This window comes from Ursus americanus, chromosome 28, assembly GCF_024610735.1.
Source record: "Ursus americanus isolate L20-20 chromosome 28, mUrsAme1.1.p, whole genome shotgun sequence".
Lineage (NCBI taxonomy): Eukaryota > Metazoa > Chordata > Mammalia > Carnivora > Ursidae > Ursus > Ursus americanus.
In genome coordinates this window covers 33,128,682-33,149,728 of record NC_142154.1, presented here as the reverse complement: position 1 = coordinate 33,149,728, position 21,047 = coordinate 33,128,682, and positions in this window count along the sequence as shown.

The following is a 21,047-nucleotide window of genomic DNA, read 5'->3' as shown; positions in this document are numbered from 1 at the left end:
AAACTTTGTGAAATTTCAAAAACTAAAATATGCCTTTGGAGCATTCAAGATGAAAAAAACAGGTTCACCTTAAATTGCTTGATGGCACCATACACCAGAAGAAAATGGAAACTTCTTTTTTTTTTAAGAATCTTGATGGGGAAAAGTGAAGCCCAAGAATTCCCTGTCCAACCAATTTGTTTTCATCTGAGAGGTCAACATAAAGACAATTTCAGACATGTAAGCCTCAGGAAATAAACCCGCATGTCTCTCCTGGAAAAAAAATTTTTTTTTCAAGACATGTTTAGTCATCTTAGAGATGAGTCAAAATGGAGAACTCAAGACAAGAAATTTAATAGCACAAAAGGATTAGGGACACACACTAAAATCAATTAAAATATAATTGTGCAAATTAATGCAAAAGGAAGAACAATTCCTCATAGAGGATGTGTATATATTTTTAAAATACCCCCCCAAAAATAACCTGGATCATTAATCTCTGATGAAATTAACACATCTAAAAGGTGAATATAGAGGTAAAACTTCCAGGCACGATACAAACCACTGCATTTGACAGTCTACCAGGAGAACAGTTCTCCATGATTTACTAGGGTTGACATCAGGAACATGGGAGTCAGCTCACACAGGCAGGTATAATGATGTAACCCAGCTTTTCAGTGTCAAATTTTTAAAAAATCAACTTCAGGTTTGTTAACAATTACTCACTGAATTTAAACATACTCTTAATTTAAAATCTCTGAGAAGATTAAGAATAGAAAGCCATTTTTCAACATGGTAAAGAAGATCTGTCTCAAACCAACAGCCAAACTCTCCAAATTAGCTCTACAGTACGACGTGGATAATGTTTAAGGATATGATGCTAAGTGAAATAAGCCAGTCCCCAAGAGACGAATACTGCCTGACTCCACTTATATGAGACCCTTCGAGTAGTCACATTTATAGAGACAGGAAGTAGAAGGGTGGTTTCCAGGGGCTGGAGGTGGGGGAGGGAGAGCGGGATGGAGAGTTACTCTTTCATGGGTATAGAGTCTCTGGTTTATAAGATAAAAAGAGTTATGGAGATGGAGGGTGGTGATGGTGGTTGTACAGCACCATGAATGTACTTAATACTATTGAACTGCACACTTAAAAGTGGTTAGGATGGTAGATTTTATGTTTTATGTCTTTTATCACAAAAATATTTAAAGACTGGAAAGGAATAAACAAAGATAATAACGTGTAACGAGGGATCAGGAGTGATTGTTTTCCTTTATCAAGCTGTTCATAATGATACGTGTCTTCTATCATTTAAAAATAAATGGAAAACCCAGTCAAAAAGGAATCAGCTCTACGAGGAGTAATACCAATGCCCGCTGAATTAGCCCCTGCTAGGCGCCAGCTGCTCGCAGAGCGGTAGTCTACACAGAGGTGTAGTCTGACCCTACAGCTACTCTGCAGAGTTGCTGCATTTGATATATAACGAACTGGGTCTTGTGGAGACCATGTGAAGACAGTCATAGACCTTTTTGAAAAGATAAACATAAGGGGAAGATGTATTTGGTTCCTAGCAGGGCATTTAATTGAGCTTCTATTACGTGCCCCTCTGTCTGCGCTGCGTGGGGCAGGCCTTCCAGGCCAAGAGAGCAACGTCACAGACTGTCAGAGGCAAAGCAGGTGCGCTGAAGGTGGCCGTTCGGTGGACAGGTGTGCCCGTCCTGGCAGGACCACACCCATGAGGTTGTAGGGGAGCCCAGGAGGGTTTCTGAGGGGGAGGGTGATGGTCAGAGATGAGTTCTTGAATATTAGAGGCTGGGAGGTGGGGGGAGTGAACAGCACTGACAACACTTTGAGCATCTAGTCAAATGGAAAATAGGGTGGGGGTGGGAATGAGGGCCTTGTAGGAGCAAGGACATCCGTGAGGGCTGAACAGTCAGGTCAGGAGGCCTCCCAGAGCAGATGAGACCTGGGTCAGCCTGGAGGGGCAAATGTGCGGGGCAGGGGAGGGGCCCACAGCAACGCCGCCGAGCCTCCAGTGTCCGCACGCGGGGGAAAGGCCAAAGTCACTGATGGTCCCTCTGCAGAAACTGCTTACATTAGGGACCCGTCTTCACAGAGAAGACTCTGAGTAAGAGAACACAGCCACAAATGTAGAACGGTAGCTTAAGTTGGACCCGAGGAAATCGCCACTGTACATTACAAAGCGGTCGTATGTCAGCAAGTTCACATGGTTCGAGCTAATGCAGAGTGTGGTCTTCCCTTCTTGTCGAAAGGGAGGGAAAAGCAAGCTTGCCTGTCCTAGCACAGTGCTGGAGTCCAGGAGGAATCGGGCTGGGCTGGAGAGGCGGGTGCTTTTATTTTCGCTTTAACAACACACCTCTCTCTACGTGGCTCAAATTCATCACAATTGGTATGGAGATAGTTGTTATTCTTTTTTTTTTTAAGAGATTATTTATTTATTGGAGACAGAGACAGAGAAAGCACAAGCAGGGGGAGGCAGGGAGAGGGGCAAGCAGGCTCCCAGGGAGCCTGATGCGAGGCTCCATCCCAGGACCCCGAGATTATGACCTGAGCTGAAGGCAGACACTTACCCGACTGAGCCACCCAGGTGGCACTGGTTGTTTTTCTTACTAAAGGAAAATTAATTAAGTACAGAGGTTGAGTTAAGGGTATATTAACCCTCCAGGCTGACCTGGTTCTCATCTAACCTCTGTACCCCAGGTACATCCTCAGTCATGCATTTCCTCTCTTGTCAAGTGAGCGGTTGGAGGAGATCAGTGAGCGCCAAACCTGGACGCACGTGTAAATCTCCTAGGTACCTTCATAGAAACAAAACCAAATAGAAACAGAAAGGAAAAGTAATCAGCAGGCCTGGGAAGCTGCATTTTGACCAGTCCTTTGCCAGAAGACTCAGATGATCAGCCAGGTCTGGGAGCCCCTGTGCCTGAAGATTCCATAGTTTTCCTTCTGGCTCTGACGTTGCCTTATTCTACCCAGTGAGTGCTTCCACCGTCCCCTCTTTGACTGAGTGCAGCCCCAACCCAGTGAGACCTCTGACTCTCTATCACAGCAGTGTCTTAAAGAACCCTTCTAGCACCCAACCCCTCAGCAAAGAAGGACTGGAGCCAGAACCAGGGGAAAAAAGAATATTTTTAATGTTCAAATGCTTCAACTGGATTAAGCATTTGGTTTTACTTGGATTATTATTTTTTCCATGAATATAAACCATTTTGCATGTTGGAACCCTTCTGCAAACAGAGCAGTTTGTCTTTGTGTTTGCTCATTTAAAAACAAATATTTGCCTGCCAAGCAAATACTGTCTCTTAGGATGTGCTATTAATAGGATAATTAGGCAGCCGGTAATGAAAAGGATTGCTGGTAATTATGGCAAGATTTGTTTTGGCATTTGAAGGCAGCGATGGAGGCTGGAGTGCTAAAATCTACCTTAGAGTTAATTAGTACAATTAGAACACACCTGAAAAAATAGCCCCGCTAATGAACACTTCACTCTGCTTTTAAAGTGACAGCGCTCAGTGGTTCCCCGGGTGCCATGGGCAGCCCCAGCCCTGGCATCTCTGATGGGACGGAGGGTGGTGGACACCACAGAGAACTCAAGTTTGCCTAGCCTCAGTTTTCAAAAGAGCTCATTGTCTCTGAGCTCCTTCTTCTCAACCCCACCCCTACTCATTCCACAGTTTGTCTGAAAGCAAATTCTCCCATATTTTCTTATTTGACTTCCATGATAACCCTTTGGTGAGGTTAGGTTTAGGTGTTTTGCTTTGTTTTGCCATTTTCCAATGAGGATATTGAGGACCAGAGATGCCCAGAGGTTGCCCAAAGTCATAGATGATGTCAGAGGTCAGAGGCGAGGTCACCACCTGCACCTAGGACAAATTCAAGAATGATTCTGAGGAAAGCAGCTGTCTGAGTCCTGCAGGATCCCCATGTCTGCACCACATGCTGCTGCGCTCGCTGCATCACTGGTGAACTATGGGCATCAGGACCCTCCGGTCTGCAACGCTGGTGAACGTCACTGGTAGCAGGTCACAGGTGTGAAATCACTAAACTCATTCAACTTAGAAAATATTCTCAGACATTTCCTTTTCCCTCATCCCCGTGGGACTTCTTCATGCGGCTCCTTCTCAGGGAAGTTCCCTTGGCAAGCAGGCAGGCACGTGGGCTTGCTGGGCGTCAGTGGCCAGCGGCAGTGTGGCTGGCTGAGTGCTGGAGGGCCGTGCCTGGGAACTGAGTACACACACACACACACACACACAGCCTGGGGAGAACACTAGAGCAGCGAAGAGAGAGGACAATGGCAGACAATCTAAGATGGGTTCTGCAATATATGGCGAATGATTGGGACTCTTTAGAGTCTTAGTTTCTGGGGCCCCTGGCTGGCCCAGTGGGTTAAGCATCTGCCTTCAACTCAGGTCATGATCTCAGGGTCCTGGGATTGAGCCCCATATCCAGCTCCCTGCTCCGCAGGGAGTCCGCTTCTCCCTCTTTCTCTTCCACTCCCTCTACCCGTACTCATGCTCTCTGTCTCTCTCTTTCTCAAATAAATAAATAAAATATTTTTTAAAAAGATAGAAAAAATGAAGTTTTAGTTTCCTCCTCCAAAAAAAATGAGGATAAAATCGATATCCACATGTAGGTATGTCATGAAGGATATGGTGAGGCAGAGTACGCCTGGCCCATCATCATCACCATAATTATCACCATTATGGATGCTCCTGTAAAATGTGCCTTCTTGCTGACTCTGTATGCGATGGGTCAAACACTTGCGTTGTCTCATTCAGACCTTTGGGGCAGTTTGGTGGGGGCAACAAAGAAAGGAGGGTGGGAACTCCAGGAGGACCACGCCCCTCCTGGATTCATCAACTCTGTTCTCTACGCAGGCCAAATCCTAAACCATAGAATCCTGCCAGAACCAGACAGAGGCTCAGGCCTGGGATTTGGAGCTCTCTCCTTCTGTACTAAACCCTCTAGAACCTTTGGACTCAACTGCAAACACCAGCAGGTAGCGATTTACCAGGCACTTTCAAACATGGCATCTAATCTCCATAGCAACCCCGTGAGGCTGCTCTATCTCATCATCTTTTTAAGAAAGAGGAAATTGGGGCTCAGAGAGGTTAGGTAACATGTTCTAGGCCACACAGCCTGTCAAGCCAACATTGAACCTGAACCAACTGGCCCCAAGCCCAGGCTCTTTCCATCCCACACAAAGTTGTACATTGTCCAGGGTCCAAAGTCCCCTGTTGAGACCTTTGAGGATTTGCCCCCCCTCCTCCGCTATAGGCACATTCCTAGGCATTGTCAGCCCTCTCAACCACCCCCTGGCCATTAGCATTAGAAATCACAGGAACAGGACTTGCATTTTGTAAACTGAACTCCAAGAAGAAGCCCCCCTCCCATAAAAGCTGAAATCTACGTCTCTTGCAGTAGCTGGATTTGCACTGATTAATTAGAAAATTGCATTTATATAACCCTTTAATCTGTATTGATGTGTTGCTAAGGGTGCAGTGAGCTGGGCAGGGAAATACATCCAGATTAGCTTTGATCCATAAGCAGCCTGGATGGGAGCTGCTTTTTGTGCTAAAAGGGGAGAATCAAAAGGATTTGGGACCGAGATCCCCAGTGAGTGCTCTCTCCCCCTCTCCTACCTTAGACCCAGAGAGTCTGGGGCCTTCTAGGGCTACTCAGTAAAGCCTGCACGGCCCGCTTGGTCAGAACAAGGGGTGAGATTACCCGAAGAGCTAATGCAAGCTGAGTGGGCCCTTGGTTTCCTAAATAAAATTGGTTTTATTTCTCTCAGCATGTGTTCAGCAAGCTTAAAGATCCATCAACCTGCACCGATTAATACAAGCTGTACTGAAAGCAGCCCATGCCCTCCCCAGAGTGGGGGAGGGACGTGGGTGGGGACAGGCCTCAAATCCTGTGTTTTGAATTAGAAAGACCCTTAATGGATAAAGGGAATTGATGCAGGGAATCTTAATAATTTGTGATGATTCAAGAAAGTTATTTGATCTCAAAAACCATTTTAAAGTATTTCAGCTGTGGTTGTCATTTTTTTCTTTGTCTTCAAGTTGGATCAACAGATGGGCATGGCTGGGGGGTGATGTGGCTGTGAGGGTCAGTTCCATTCTTCAGCATATGGAAGGCAATGTGACTCGGGGGTTTGGCACAGAACTCACTAAGCGCTGGGTCTAGGCTGCCAGCTAGGGCGGAGGAGGAGAGTCATGCTGGGCTCAGGGGTGCTGTGGGGAGGGAGGCAACATGGCTGTGGTTTGACTCCAAGACAAGGAGCCTCCCACTGTTCCCACTTCTGCTGCCAGGAAGTTCAATTCCATTCGTCTAGTGTGGCTGAAAGTGGTTGACCTTGGCCGGTCTGTTGTCCCACCTGGACCTGCCCTTCCTTAGTTACAATGGAGTAGACCAAAGGACTGATGAGGACCAAAATTTTGACTTTATAAGCATCTCTGTGGATCTCGTAACCAATCAGAGCAGTAATTCCTCAAACTCTCTAATAGCCCCGAGCATCGTGGTTTACAAGTGTGTGTTCTGCAGTCAGTGTGCTGGGAAGATGGCCACTCTGGCTCTACCACTTTCGAACCCTACAACCTTGAACAAGCTCCTTCACCTTTCCTGGCTTTGTTTCCTTCCTCTGCAATCTTGCAATGGCAGCAACAGCACCTTCATCACAGAGCTGAAGTGAGAAGTAGATGAACAGATGTGTACGAAGCTGCCAGAACAGTACCCGCGGCCCAGCAGGCCCTCAATAATGGTCCTTGTGATTGTCATCACCCTCCTGACTGCAAACCACAGCCCCTCCCCACCAGGCGCACTCACTTAAGCCCGGGAACACACACGCTGGACAGCTCCTGGGCTGCTCTTGAGTGTGCTGCCTGGGCCATGTTTCCCAGAGGACCCTCCAGGCTGTCACCAAGTAGCTGCTAATGAACAGCCATTGCACCCCGTGGCCCATGAGCAGCACTTGGTTTCCACACTGAGGTCTTCTTACTCCACCTCCTCTTGTCTGGTCCTCAGTGAAGATGAAAACCAAAGGTTCTCTGTAGCCCCAGCATCCCCGATCACACTCAAACTCACACTCTCTCTTATCTTGGGTATTTTACCAAGAAAGAGCATGCTCTGCTTCCCAAGGGCCCAGTGGCACCTCCAAATTGGAAAACAACCTGGACCGTCTTGGAGGCAGAGAGAGTTTTCTGGGCGGGTGTGAGTGGGGTGACTCTGTGGAAAGAGCCCTGGGACAGTGGACAGGGCAGAAGGGACGGACGTCTTCTCCACCTGACTTGTCCTGTCTGGGTCTTCCTATCCCTCTTTGTGAAATGATGGCTTGACACTGGATCACTTTTTCTCCCAAAATGTGTTCAGCAGGACAGCAGTCCCACAAATGCTCTGTCGGGGGAAAAAAAAGAAGTCTGGCCAAAAAATATCTGTATTGGGAAACGTGGCTGGTGTATCCCCTTCTTAATGATGAGCAAGACTCATTTGTGTATTAAAGGCCCAGAGAGGTCCTATAGCATAAAAACAAAAACGCTTAGCCTCACATTATGCAGAGATTTCCATGAGTTTCTGCCAAGAGTCCTCTTGTCATGTGATTGGCCTCCTACGGAATTAGATGGTGGCTTCTGGTCCTTCCTGGTTCCAGCAGACTGTGCTTCCTCCCCCAGGAAATAATCAATAAACATGCAAAATGCAGCCTTCCTGAGAAGAAGGGGTTCAGTGTCCTCATTTCTCAGCCTCAGGGAGAAAGTGGGAGGAGGAGAGCAGAACCATGTGGCCGGGCTTGCACCCTGTCATAAAGTGAGCCCAGGGACCCCTGACCCAGGGCAGTAGGGAGAGAGGTGAAACGGAGTTCATGAAGGGCCAGGAAGCCCAGCATGAGTTGCCTGCCATAAATAAATAAATCAGGGGGCCACCCAGCAAAGCAGGTTGTATGGCGTTATTTGAGCAAGGCTGCTAGACATCTGGACGTTTCTGTTAGCCCCCATCCCTCCTGTTGCCATAAATTTAAGCTAATCCTATGGGGCCCAGGATCACAAGAATAATCCTCACATCTGTGTGGGCTTTTCAGCTTTTGAAAGCTCGTTCACAGCATTATCTCATTAGTTCCCCTCAATGCCTGTGGGAGAGACTCAGGGATGATCACCCCCATTTGGCAGAGAAGAGCCTGAAGCCCAGAGAAGGAAAGTGACTTTCTCAAGGTCACACAGCAAGGCGGGGGAGAGGTAAGACTCATGTACATGTCCCTTGATCCCCAGCCCAGATCTCGCATGACCACCACAGTGTTGCATTACAAAGAACACCCCAAGACACGGACGTCTCCTCCATGCCTGCCACAGCCATCTCCTGCTGCCATAGCAGAATGGAGTGTAGGTAGGAAGCTACCATTTAAAGACCGTGGGCTTTCAAGTCAGACCCCCAGGTTCAAATCCCAGGCTTCTTGGTCATCAAACCTTGGACAGTGTGGTCGAGCTTTCTGCATTTGTTCCTCATCTCCAAAGTGAGGAAGAAAACCCATCGGTGGGTACCATCTGCTTAATTTGCTCTCTATCTCTCTCCTTTTCTAATAAGGACCTCCTCCCAACTTTTGGGACCCATTTCTCCCCCAACTCCAACCATGGAGCTCTGAAAGAAACTTCCCATCACAGAGTTCCCACCTGCCTGGCCACAGGAGTGGGCACCCAACCCAGACCAAGCCATCTGAGGCCTCCCCTGAGATTGTTTCCAAAAGGAAATAAAGGAAGACCCCTTCCTCCCTGGGGGCAAAGGTGAGAAGGTGTGACCCCAGCCTCATGGAGAAAGCTAGCCTGTGGGGCTGAAGCTGGTATGCAAAGGGAGGCGGAGCAGAGATGCAGAGAGAGCCCTGGGAGCAGCTGAGGCCTGGGATGCCCATACCCTTTCCAGGGCTGGGTCACACGAGCCTATGAATCTACTGGCAGCCCCTCCATCCAGCCCCCAGGACCCAGACTCTCCTGAATGGTAAAAAGTGTAAGTTACCACGATGTCACTCACTTTGAGGGATCCTTTCAGCATGAATACCAGGAAAATAGGCAGGGATCTGGGACCCCCAAACAGTACCCCATATAATGAACAAAGGACCTGAGTCTCCTCAGTTTTCTGAGACTCCTAGGAATTCAGAGCTTGAAAGATTGGAGTCCTGACCTCTCGTTTTAACATAAGAGTGAGAAAATCCACTGCATGTGCCTGAATGTTGAATTCCCACCCAGTTAGAAAGTTGTAGGACACCGGGTGTGCAGAAGTCTGGACTCCCAGCCTGCTGCTCTTTTGGCTGCCACCCTCCCAGCTCACACACTGAGAGACTAAAAGGGGAAAAGGGGACTGGACCTATCCATTCCCTAGAATGCACCTGGATTCTCCTCTTTTCTCAGACATGGTTATGAGGACTGAGCCAGATTATATAATATGTGGCTAGAAAAGGATTTATCAGACTTAGCACTGTCCAAAAAAACAGATTATTATTATGAAATTACAGACTCAAGATTTCCTTGACACAGTCTGACTCTCCCCAGGGAATTAATGGTAAACCAGATTGTGTACGAAGGGTGGAGGAGGTAGTCAGAAAATGATATGAGCCCAAATCATCTCCCTGTGAATCTTGGCCAGGTGGCCATTAACTCAGTCTCCTACCTTCCCTGCCTTCTACCCCAGGCCTCCAGGTGCCTGAACTTGTTGACCAACCAACCGTCCTGATTTGTCTGTGACTTGGAGGTTTCCTGAATTAATAGCTGTCTGACAAGACTCACTAGCACCTGCATCATTGCCATTGTTTTTTGTTTTGTTTTGTTTTGTTTTGTTTTGTTTTTTTACACTTCTGTCTCCCTGAGCCACTGTTCTCACTCTCACCCCACACAGCTAAATTCAAATACATACACAGCGTGTGCCTCTGTCCATGGTTCTGAAATATTTTTTGTGCACTAGGACAAGGCTGTTTCTCCTAAGCCTTTGTTGGTTCATCCAAGAATTCATTCAATATCTGCATCAGTTAACTTTGACTATCCAATAAACCATCCCCAAATGTAATGGCTTAAAATAAAAACATTAATTTTTTTCTCACAACTCTGTGGGTGACCTGGACCATTTTGGTTCGGGCCATCCTGGCGATCTGTGGTCAGCCAGTGGTTTGGCTGAAGTTGGACGAGCTACGATGGCCTTGCTCATGTGTAATTGGCAAGCTGTTGGATGGGGCACCTCAGTTAGCCCCCGAGCAGTCTCTCCAGCATGTTAGCTCAGGCTTATTTGTGTGGCGAATTCAGTGCTCCAAGACTATAAGAGAAGGCAAGATCCAATGTTTAAATCGTTTTCAAGTCTCTGCTGCATTTGCTAACGTTCTATTGTCCAAGGTGAGTCACATGGGACAATCTCTGAGTCAGTGTGGGAGAAGAGTCCCCAGAAGGAGCACACGAAGTCAAATGATTGTGGCCGGTTTTTTAAAACAATTTGCCACTTCTTCCATTACCCTGAACCCTCAAACACCAAGAGGCTACAAACAATGGGATGACCTTCTGGTGACCCCATGGAGAGACAAGTTTGTCCCAGAGCTGTTTTAAGCTGAGAATCACCTGGCCTCTGCTGAAATCACTTTCATAATTGTATTAGGAACAATTAAGCATCTCTTTTGAGCCCTCCCTCTAACAATCAAGGCCACACCTCCAGTTCTTGCTGTAGTAGAGAAGCATATTTTTTTTCACTTCTAAATGAACAAAAAAAATCTGAATTGCAAGTCTTTCAGTAATATTCAGCAATAATTTTTTTGAGTTGTGCATGGCTGGGCAAGTGACATTTTGGGATGAAAGCAGAAGAGTTCTAGAGAATTCCCTGGCTCCCAACTCCCCAGAAGGGAGGAGGTTCTAAAGAGCACCTTCTAGGGGCCAGACCATTATACAAATTCTCATTTAGTCCTCACAACGGTCCCTCCGTGAGAGTGTTCATGGAGGAAAAACTGAGGTGGAGAGATTCCGTATCCTGGCCAAAGTTACAGATGTGGCAAGTCGCATGGCAAGAATTCAGACTTAGGAGTTGTGACCTCAAAGTCAGAGTTCTTTCCACCACAGCCATCACCTCAGAGCTATAGTGTTTAGCCTCAGGGTCTGCAGGCACAGGGTCTTTGATCCCAGCTCTGCCCCCAGCTCCTCTGTGACACTGAGACACTCCTAGTCCCCTCTGAGGTTCTGTTGTCTCATTTGCAATATGGCCATCAGAATACCTACACCTGCTACTCCAGGCTCAGATGGGGCAAATGCAAACATCCTTGGCATGCTCCCATATACCATGAAGAGCAAAGTCAGTTGGCCCTTTTGGGGAGTGATCTTGGCAGCACCTTTCAAAATTTTTAATGTGTGTGTTCTTTGATCTGGCAATTCTACTTCTAAGAATCCATGTTAAAGAAATATATGTACATGTGAGTTAGGGTATATGCACAAAGATGTTTATTCCAGCATTGTTTGTAATAGCAAAAGTAGTCTAGAAATGATGTAAATGCCAAAATGAATTACACTTATCCATGCTGCAACAAAACTATTTGTCATTTTTATTTATTTATTTATTGAAGATCTAATTGACTTTATTAAGTGATTCATGAATAGAGCAACATCCCATCTAGCAAGTAGAGAGAAGCTCCCTATTCATTATTTTTAAAGGTAGGGAAAGACTTATTGATGAAGACATGTGTCCAAGATATATTATTTAAAAAGAATATGGTAGGGATGCCTTGGTGGTTCAGTTGGTTAAGCATCCAACTCTTGATTTCAGCTCAGGTCATGATCTCATGGGTTGTGAGACTGAGCTCCACGGGCAAGCTTCAAGCTCAGTGGGAAGTTGGCTTGAGATTCTCTCTCTCTCTCTCTCTCTCCCCCTCCCTTTCTCTCTCTCTCCTTTTGCCCCTCCTCCCACTAGTGCTCATGCTCGCTCTCTCTCTTTTTTAAAAAAAAAGAATATAGTAGATCTAGAAATGATGGCACAGAAAAACCACTGAAACATATTTTAAGTAAAAAAATACATTTTAGCATGATATATAAATTTATATATGCTTATTTAGGTTGAGAGAGAGAAGGAAAACCATTTGGAAGGAAACACACCAACTGGTTAACAGCTCCTGCCTCTAACAACGGTAAGGAGAAGATGAGTTATTTTTTTGCTGTTGATTTGGTTTTCCTTTCTATATTTCTGTATTACTGAACAGTTCATGATAAATATGTATTATATTTTTAATGTAAAGAAAGAGTACAATTCTAGTGCTGGAAGAAACTTCGAAGATAACCCTGGCCCAGGGAGGAAGCTTGTGGCAGTCATATAGCCAACCATTGGTAGAATCAGGCTGAAACACTGGCCTCTCGATGACCAGCCCAGCCCAGCCCAGCCTGGTTTCCCTCATAAGGGCAAGGCCTTCAGAAAGCATATAAGCCATATAAACCTGAAGAATAACTAATGTTGTACAAGGGGAAAATTCTGGTCAGAGTGTGGTGAATGGCCTTTGGCCTTGGCTCAGCCACCTACCTACTGGACAAAGTCACTTAACCTCCCTGAGCCTTATTTTCAGCATCTGTAAGATGGGACTGATTATGTCCACCTCCCAGGGTTGTTTTAAGCTTCAGATAAGATGGGCAGCAGGAAAACATGAACTGGAATCCCAAACAGGTCTGTGTTCAATTACTCAGTCCCCTTCTCTGGTCACTGGAACCAGCAAAACCCACCTTACTGGGTTGTTGCTGAACTAAAGGGACAAAATTCATGTCAACCACTTGGCACCGTCTAGTGACTCAATACGGAAGCCATCATCATGGTGTAAAAACTCTGTGAGGACTGACAGGCTTTGCAAGGCTCACACCAAGCATCGAGGTCTTGTGATTTCCGGGTTGCTTCCCTTCCTGGCCTCCTCTTCCCATCTTCCCTCCTCCTCGAAGCAGGGCGCAAATTCCCTGATGCTCCATGGCTCCAACTCATGGGGGATCTACTCTCTGCACAGCTGCTCCATTGGCAAAGTACAGAAGGGAGCTATTCTTTTATGATCCCCACAGATGCAGAGCCTCCCCCACGGGGAGAGGGACATGCTTGAGATCTGGAACCAGACAGGGACAGATTCAAATCTTGAATCAGTCCCTTACAGGTTTTGGGAACTTTTGACTTGATTCTGCAAGCAATAGGGAGCCATGGCAGGTTGTTAAAAAAAAAAATTTCTCCCGTGATTCGGGAGAAAATTGTGTTCTTTTCTCTATATATGAACACTCGTCTCTGTTCATGGCCTCAGGAATGAAAAAAGGCAACCTTTCCCTGTGCCTTTTGGTATGGTTAGAATCTGTGCTGTGTCTCTTCTCTAGCCAGTCTGGGGCTGCCTAATGAAAGTGAGAGACAGGACGCCTAGCAGCAAGATATTGTAATATCAGAGGGAGGCTTCAGTTTGGGGATTGGCCAGGGGCTTGGAGCAAGTGAGAGAATTTCCCACTCCCCTCGCTGTGCTCAGGGAAAATGCCCCCCCTGGCGCCCTGGGTCAGGTCCCTGCTCAGCACATACCCTTCATGGGCTTCTAGCCATGCTCCCTGATCCCTCTGAGTCCCTGGCTTGTCTCTCCTCCCTCAGAGCACCTCAGACACACTGGAGGCTCAACACGGATTGCACTGAACTGCATTGGGGGGGCCAGGAACCGCCGCATGGTGGACCCTCGGTGAACAGCTGGGTAGAGAAGGAGGACATCTGAGCTCTGTGACAGACTCTGGGGGGAGGAGGGGCATGACTTGGCATTCAGCTGGAGAATGTTTTTCACTCTGAGCACCAAGGTGGGGGGAGGAGGGGCATGACTTGGCATTCAGCTGGAGAATGTTTTTCACTCTGAGCACCAAGGTGGTCCATTTTAGCCACCACAGAACCACCAGGAGCTGCTCCCTTCACACCTCTCATAAAGGCAACTTCTTTCCATGTCCTGGACTCAAGGGCCTGCTGTGGCCTCAGCCCGTGTGTGTCCCCAAGGACCCGCCTCACTCCCTTCCCAGCTCCAGTCACCATCCCCCCCACCACCATCTATGACTAGAGCTTATGGCCCCCCACTGGGAACGCATGACAGGAACACACAAAGCCACAGTGAGTAAGTGAGGGTGGCAGGAGTCAGCGAGGGAAAGCCCCGGCCAATCCAGCTTGCCAGAGCCATGGGGTTCTGTCCCTCAGCAAGAGCCTGGCCTGGGCTACAGGCCAGGCCGGCATGATTTATGATCAAGGTCCCTACTGGAATGGCTTTCCATGTTCGGGTCTTTAAATTAAGGCATGAAGGGGGTGGCTCTGAAGAGACTCACAGTTGTTTAATCACCGAGGCTTTAAGCAGAGACACAAAAGCTCTCGGTGCATGAAGTAAAGGTAAAGTAAATGTATATTCAGGAGAAAAAAAAAAGAGATGACAACCCTCTTGAGTTTTCTCCTTCTATTAAGCCTTTGTTTCTAAGTTTGGATGTGGGTCTCTGCAGTTCACTTCAAATGTTTGCCAGGTGGCTGGTGGGGGGGGTGCCTGGGTGGCCCAGTCCGTTGAGCGTCCCTTGATTTCAGCTCTGGGCATGATTCAGGGTCATGAGATCGAGCCCCGCATGGGGCTCAGCACAGGGTCTGCTTGAGATTCTCTTTCTCCCTTTGCCCCTGCCCCCATTTCTGTGCTAAATAAAATAAATAAATAAATAAATAAATAAATAAATAAATAAATAAATAAAATCTTTTTCAAAAAGCGTTTGCAAGAGGATTTGCTGTTTTGTTTCTACCGAAGTTCTTGCACTACCCTAGAAGATGAGGTCAGGGAAACTCCATGGAACCTTCTTAGTCAAAGCGAGGTGGTGTCTGGACCAGACACCAAAACAGAGGTGTGTCTGTATTGGCACCTCCTGGGAGCTTGTTAGAAATGCAGAGTCTCAGGCTCCACCCCAGACCTACTGAATCAGAATCCACATTTTAGTAAGTTCCCCAGGTGTTTCCGGTGTGCAGGGGACAGGCCTCCCCGAGCAGGGTGCGCTCGAGCCACCAGCAGGCATAACGATCAGAGGTAATACGAGGGTGAGCATTCACAATTTTCAGAGCTAACTTGAATGTCCATTTATAGCAAATGATGCATCGCTTACAGAAATGGTAAATTGACATCAATTGGTGTGTTTTAAAAGTGAGTCAACTTAAAGGAATATCCACTGACGAATAGTAGGGAGTGCTCAGATATGATGCTGCCTTCCAAGGGGAAGGGATGACTGTTCCCAGAAGCGCTGATGCCGCAGGGCCCTCCAGCAGGTTGCGGTGCGGACGCAGCTGCGCACAGAGAGATGGGGACTTGCCAAGGTCGCTCAGTGGGAGTGTGGCGGAGGCAGCACTGGGGCCCAAGGCGGCATCCAGGTCAGCAGTGCACCCCCCACCCCTACAGCCAATCGCCCAGCTGCAGATCTGTGCCCAAAGCCCGAGCTGCAACCACAGCAGCCCCAGGAACTGGGACGTTTGCAGGTGACACGAGGCAGAAGAGTAGTGCAAATGGCTATTACCGAAAATGAAGGCATCACATGGCCTGGGTGGCCAAGGATGAGTCATTTCAAGATGAGCTGGCTCCCTCCACCCAGGGACCTCAGGGCACCCGATTCTTCACTCATGAATAAACACTCGAAGCTGCTCTGCATAGGCTGAGAAGCCAAATGTGGTCTCAGTGTCGTCCGGTGAAGTTTTGCAAGTAGGAAATCTGAGCAAGTTAGAAAGGAGCTGCTCATTGATCTTCAACCCAGTGTGTGGAGGTTTGCTCAGATTCCTGGAATAAGGACATTCAGTTCCATCCCAAAATCAAAACAAAAAACTTCATAGTATTTTAAAGTTTTCTCAGCCCTGTTTGGACTACCCGTGGTTCAGTATTGTCAATACCTGTCCATTTTTCCACTTTTTCCTTTTTAAAGTTGCAAAATTTGCTGTCAAATCTCCATTGCCTAGTTCCTAGCTCCTTATCTTGGCATTCAATGCTGTCATCAATATGGCCTTAATCTAACTTTCCATCCACACCATGTTCCAGCTCAATTATACCATGATCCACATGTGGCCAAACCACACCCACTTTCCCCAACCTCCCCACCTTGCATTCCACAAAATCTGTGCCATCTGCCTAGAATTCCCTCCCCACTATTGAAATCCTTCTCCTTCAAGTTGCCACTTAAATGCTCTTTCCTCCAGGAAGCCTCTTTGGATTGTCCCCAAAGCCTGTTGGGACCTCCTATAGCCCTCTACTGCTACCTTGTTATGGCATTTAGAACAGGCTTTGAATGACAATCTTCAGGGTTGTGGCTGGGTTTTCTCTGATCTTTGTGTTCCTGGCTTCCTCGCCTGACTCCCAAAAATCCTACCAGAATTAAAGGACCCAGACAAGTCCTGGGTTTGATTCCCAGCTTGCTGGCAATACTAGTTAGAGCATGACCCTGGGCCAGTTACCTAACCTTTGTACTCATCTGTAAAATGGGAACATGAATCACTTGTTTGTAAGGAAGTCATGAAAATGAAATGAGGTGGCATGTACGGCATGTGTCCCCTACTGCCCAGCACCTGCTAGTGGCAAGTATGTCAGAGCTGTCATTAGCTCCGTGGGTAATAACCAAAGTTAATGCTATTTGGAGTGAAAGGAAGATTCTGGGCCCCTGGCACATCCCGTCCACCTCCCCTGGCCCCTCCTCCTGGCTGTACCTCCCTCACATTCTGGCCCCCAGGTCTGCCCCCAAATTTCCCCCTTTCCTTAACCACAATGTCTTCAGCAAACATCACAGGCCTTTAGGGGTCTGCAGTCTTAGCTGGGTAACAAACAGTGATCCGGTCCCAGCTCTCATCTCTCTGGGGGAAGGAACCCAGCCCCCAAGGGAAAGAGGTGCTTGCTCAAGGGCTCAGTACCCCCGAGTTGCAGTTCTCAGACCCGGAGTGGGGGAGGGGTCTGTGGTTTCCAGAGTGCCTTTCCTCCCCCCCAGTCTGGCACAGAGGGGGATGCTGAAACCCTGCTGAACTTCTTCTCTGTTTTCAAAAAAAAACTATGACCTTCTCTGAGTCTACATCGTCTTGAATACACTCGTTCAAAAGAAGCGTAACTTTCAGGTCTCTCTTCTCTGAGCTGGGAGGAGACCTTGGGGCAAGGAAACTTTGCACTGTGGGCTGGAGCCTGGAACAGAACGTGGAGCAGGCTGTCCAAGCCTGCCCAGGACAGTGCATGGGGTGAGCTCTGTGGGAACAAGCCGGGTGCTGCCTTTCCTGGCTGTCCGGCGGACCCCGCGGATGAGAGGGGGTTGGGGGCAGCTAAGACATCGAACAGGTGTATCAGACTGGACTTCATCCCTAGGAGCAGAAGCAGGGTGGGACACCGGAGCCAGAAACCAACGAACCAAGAACGAGAGAGAGATGGAGTTGAGCCAACCTCTTCAGGGGAGGAGCTAGGGGCCAGCTCAGGGGACAGCCGCAGGAGTAAAATAGGAGCTAGGACTTTTCAAGGGCTCACGATGAACATCAGCTCCTGTGACCCTTAGAGCACCCCTACGAGGGAGGCTCTCTTATCATCCCCACTTCACTGCTGGGATGGAGGTTCTATTTTAAACATCACGCAGCCCCCCCACCCCGCCTTGGTCTAAAAGAAAGAAAAACTGTTCAAGTGCTCAGTTGAGGGTGGGATAGGGGCATGTGGCTTAGGTCTGCCTGTATGAGATCAGCCTGAAAGCCTCCCACCTTTGGGTTAAAGCACTGAGTGAGGATGCTAGGAGGGAAGAGGAAGAGCGAGCATGGGATGTTCCTTACCAGCATGGGTGGTGATCGGATACACTGCCTGCCCTTCCCTAGCAGAGTTCTTGTCCCCCCCCCCGCCCCAGGTGAGGTCCAGCTGAAAAAGGCAGGATCTGGCTCAAAGATGTGGTGACCACCAAGAAAAACCTGAGAGGCACCCCAATGGGGAGGACGTGGGTGGTTTTTCTTTTAACCCAGTCAACAATCTAGATTCTTTTTTTAAACTCCAAGGAATCCACTTTATGAGACCAGGATTAGCGAGACGGGGTGAAGGTCAGAGCTGTCAGCTTACCCTGTCCCAGCAGGCAGCAGGCTTTTACCACGTATTGTATTCTTTCCGTGGAGTCTGATACAGGCAAAAGTTCATAAAGATTAAAAGGGCAAGGAGCCTATACACTGTAATGGCAGGCTTCATCTGGAGAATTCCTGATTTTAGTTGATATAGTGCATTGACTGCTTTAATGGCCCCAACCAAACACACACACACACACACACACACACACACACACACACACACCACATCCACAGCCATTGTACATGACTTTCACCGAAAAGCTGGAGATGATTTCCCCACTCTTAACTCTGGGCTAGTTTTGTGACTTCCCTTGGCTGGTAGAATACGGCCAACGTGGCCCATTGTCATTTTCAAGTCTGAGCCTCGCTGGCATGAACAGATGCCCCGATTGCCTGCTGGAGGACGAGAGACACGAGGGGAAGAATCCAGTTGCCCCCGTGACCCAAGATGAGGCCATCCTAGATCAGCCAGTAGCCAGCCGACCCCAGACGAGAGAGAACCCAGCCAAGAACAGTCTGGCCTCCTTGTGGCCGACCTCATACCTGACAGCAATCAGCAGTTGTTGTGTGCCTAGGAGGTTTGGGGGTTGTTTCTAATACAGCATTACCGTAGCCATAGACAACTGATACAATTTATTAGTTTTCATCTGATATTTGGCCGTGAAGAGCTGAAGTCCCTAATTCTCGTCATCCCAAATACAGACCTCCAAGAAAACTTTGCCAGAAAGTACTTGGAAGGCACAAGCTGTTTGTTGGCTCCTAAATTTTAAATCAAGGCTAAGACCCTTCCTCTTCATTCAGAGACAACATACTACCTAAATGATCAATTATTTCACTAAACATTCTTAAATCAGTTGGACTTCCAGCTCATCTCTGCTTCCTCTCAAAAACTTTACTAAAAGCAAAGAAAAGGGGTTGTAAAAGGATAAACACCAAAAAAGGAGGAGGGGATGAAGGGGAAGACAGAAATAGATTTTAAGAAAAGTTTGGAAGGTAAGAAACAGATGCAAAACTGATAGAGTGACTCAGGTCTCAGCCTTTTCTTTCTACAAGAACCTACAAGGACTGAGCCAAAAGGAGGAGGCCGTTTGTGCCCTGAAGCTTGGGAAAGTCTCATGAATCAAAGCTATCAGGCAGGGGTGCTGCGAGGGGCTGAAAATTCCACACCTGATGGGAAGTCATGCTCCACTGTAGTGGAGGGGTAAGCCGGGAGAGAGGGAGGAGGGTGTCCATGAAATGGGGGAGCCAACAGAGGAGAGAGGCCCCCAAATAAACAAATAAAAGCTACCAGGAAGATGTCAGAAGGAGGTCTGGGAGGTCACTGCACAGTGGACCAGGAGACGCCCCCCACTCCAGCTCTGATCGGAGCAGAAGGTAAAGAGCTCCAGAAAGCATGTGTCCTTGGAAAGAAAATAAAACTGAACTACTAGCTGATGTTTTAACCATATTGAGAGGAGTTTTGCAATTCTTTTGGAGAATTTAGAGGTCAATTAGTAATAGGAATATAGAAAACTAAACGAACAACAAAAAAGAGGAAATTATCTGCAAAAAAAATTGGAATCATAGAAGAAAGGAAATGCATTCATAGTATACTATGTACATGGCTCAGCTATGAACAATATTCAAGTTGTCATAATAGTGTAAATACTGAGTATTGATATACTACCAACATTGGGATAGAACTATATGAGAGGGTGCGGTGGGGGGGAGAAAATGCGTGTGCACATGTATAAGAAAGCTAAATGCTGGGGCGCCTGGGTGGCACAGCGGTTAAGCGTCTGCCTTCGGCTCAGGGCGTGATCCCGGCGATCTGGGATCGAGCCCCACATCAGGCTCTTCCGCTATGAGCCTGCTTCTTCCTCTCCCACTCCCCCTGCTTGTGTTACCTCCCTCGCTGGCTGTCTCTATCTCTGTTGAATAAATAAATAAAATCTTTTAAAAAAAAAAAAAGAAAGCTAAATACTATCATGCAAAGCCAATAGATAATAATTACAATGGAAAAAATCAGAAAATAGATGTATAAGCACAGTATTCAAAAATATGGAGATGAAAAATGCAGAGAAAAGAGTTGATTATCTCGAGAATGCACGACTGGGGTGGCAGCAGAGTAGGACAGGGGACTGCTCTCTTCAGCCAGCAACCTTGTCGTACCAGTCAGCCTTGTGAACAGTATATATGTGATAAAAATTCAAATTCAGGGGCACCTGGGTGGCACAGCGGTTAAAGCGTCTGCCTTCGGCTCAGGGCGTGATCCCGGCGTATGGGATCGAGCCCCACATCAGGCTGCTTCTTCCTCTCCCACTCCCCCTGCTTGTGTTCCCTCTCTCGCTGGCTGTCTCTATCTCTGTCGAATGAATAAATAAATAATAAAAAAAATTCAAATTCAGTTTTAAAAATCAATTGAGGGTCCATGTATTAGAATGATGGAATGTAATACATATTCACTAATCAAGCATTTTTAGTCACGTACGGAATCAACCAAGTGGGCACATCCCCCATCTCCCCAGCTACTTGCCTGGTCGGGAGAAACAGGTCTACCAAGTGTCCATGCCCTTGCAGAACATGTAAGGACACCATGTCAAAGTGGCATGGAGTGGGAAAGCTTTGCAGACAGGATGATGCTAGTTCTGGATTTTTGTCTTCTACCCATCTGCTCCTTAACAACAGAGAATGGAAAACCTTCTTTCTAGCTGTATCCTTAATGCATGTTGTACTGAAGTCGGGGCAGGCTCTCACCATGGTCATAGTGTATCGGCATCAACAAGCTAACCAGCTCTTGATCTCAGACAACCCTTCAAAAGTGGAGAGCTAGTGCGCCCCAGGTACGGAGGTAAAGGGCTGAGCCTCAGAGGTCAGTGGCTATTTATCCTAAGAAGCCTAGGAAGAGGGGCACCTGGTGGCTCAGCCAATTAAGCGTCTGCCTTGGGCTCAGCTCATGATCCCAGCGTCCCAAGATTGAGCCCCTGCATGGGGCTCCCTGCTCAGCAGGGACC